The following is a 2,119-nucleotide window of genomic DNA, read 5'->3' on the forward strand; positions in this document are numbered from 1 at the left end:
TCGCCCGCCCGGCCCCCAACCCCCCCCCCCCGCGGCGGCGTAAATGAAGAGAGGCAGTCGGCATGAAACCTTCTTTTATTAAGTGTTGTTTTCATCGAGCGTCTTTCATTAAAGGTTGTGTTCTGAAGCAGTCTTTTCTTCAACAGCGCTGTTCTCCGGGGAGAAGGTCTGCCGGCATCTCTAGAAATCTCCCCCCGCCCCTGACCGCCTCCCCCCCCGCCCCCGTTGCCGGTTTGCGCGGCGCCCCCCCTCCCGACGTTGCCTCTTGCCGCTACCCCCGCCCCCCCCCCGCTGCCGGTTTGCGCGGAGCCCCCCCTCCCGACGTTGCCTCTTGCCGCTACCCCCCGCCCCCCCCCCGCTGCCGGTTTGCGCGGAGCTCCCCCTTCCCGCCGTTGCCTCTTGCCGCTACCCCCCGCCCCCCCCCCGCTGCCGGTTTGCGCGGAGCCCCCCCTTCCCGCCGTTGCCTCTTGCCGCTACCCCCGCCCCCCCCCCGCTGCCGGTTTGCGCGGAGCCCCCCCTTCCCGCCGTTGCCTCTTGCCGCTACCCCCGCCCCCCCCCCGCTGCCGGTTTGCGCGGAGCCCCCCCTTCCCGCCGTTGCCTCTTGCCGCTACCCCCCGCCCCCCCCCGCTGCCGGTTTGCGCGGAGGCCCCCCTTCCCGCCGTTGCCTCTTGCCGTTACCCCCCGCCCCCCCCCGCTGCCGGTTTGCGCGGAGCGCCCCCGCCTGCCGTTGCCTCTCGCCGCGGCCACCACCGCCCCCTCCACACCCCCGGGCCCCCGTTACCGGTTTGCGCGGAGCCCCCCCTCCCGACGTTGCCTCTTGCCGCTGCTGCCACCCCCAGCTCCCCACACCCCCCGGCTCCCGTTAGCGGTTTGCGCGGAGCCCCCCCTTCCCGCCGTTGCCTCTTGCCGCTACCCCCGCCCCCCCCCCCCGCTGCCGGTTTGCGCGGAGCCCCCCCGCCTGCCGTTGCCTCTTGCCGCGGCCGCCACCGCCCCCCCCACACCCCCCGGCCCCCGTTACCGGTTTGCGCGGAGCCCCCCCCTCCCGACGTTGCCTCTTGCCGCTGCTGCCACCCCCAGCTCCCCACACCACCCGGCTCCCGTTAGCGGTTTGCGCGGAGCCCCCCCTTCCCCCCTTCGCGGGCTGCCGCTTCCCTCCCGGGCTGCCCGGCTGCTCTCTAACCCCTGCGACCGAGGCGGCGCTGTTAGGGCGGCCGTGCCGGTGCCCCTTGCCGCAGCTAGCCTCTCGCCGCTGCCCCTCCCGTCCGTCGTCCCCCGTCCCCAAAAACTTGCTGCTCTCCACGCTGGAGCCTGCACGGGGGAGGTTGCGCTCCGCTCCTCCGGCCCTAAAGCCGCCCTCGCCCGCCCCCCGGCTTGCCGCTTGGCTCGGCTGCCCGCCCGCCCGCTAATCCCCCCAACGCCCCCACCCCAAAAACACCCCAGCCCTACCGCATGCCGCTCCCCCTCTCCCCGCTCTCGCTGACCGCTGCCACCCCCCCCCCACCCCTCCCCCCCGAAACAAACCCCCCAGCCCTACCGCATGCCGCTCCCCCTCTCTCCCTAGCCTGCCCCCCCCGCCGTCGCTTGCTGCTGCTGCTGCCGCCGCCGCCGCCGCCGCCGCCGCCGCCGCCGCCGCCGCCGCCGCCGCCGGGACCCGCCTCGGTCTGGTGGCGCGCGCTCGGAGATCCCCGGCTACCCGTCCGTCCGTCCCTCCCTCCCGCCCCGCCCCGGGGGAGGGCTCGGGGCAGCGCGGGCAGGCGGGGAGCAAAAAAAGGCGCGGGCGCCAAAAAACGTCGGGGTCCCGGGGTGGCGGAGGGGGGCGGCGGCGGGGGCGGCGGCGGGTACACGGCGCCGGGTCCAGCCCGTCCCGGGGCGGGGACAGGTGGTGTCGTCCGTCCCCGCCCCCGTAACCTGCTCTGAAGCATCCGCTTCCCGCCGCGGTTCGCCCTCCACCCCCCCGCCGCACACGCAGCTGCCGCTTCCCGCCGCCTCTGCCCCCCGCCCCGGGATCAACCACCCGCCGGGTCCAGCCGGTCCCGGTCCCGGGAACCTGCTCCCGGGGCCAGCCGGAGCCACGCCCCCTCCTCTGACGCTTCCAGCTGCCGCCTCCCCTCCCACCCCC

Source organism: Melanerpes formicivorus, unplaced genomic scaffold, assembly GCF_026170545.1.
Source record: "Melanerpes formicivorus ecotype bairdi unplaced genomic scaffold, bMelFor1.0.p_v2 SCAF_240, whole genome shotgun sequence".
Taxonomy (NCBI): Eukaryota; Metazoa; Chordata; class Aves; order Piciformes; family Picidae; genus Melanerpes; species Melanerpes formicivorus.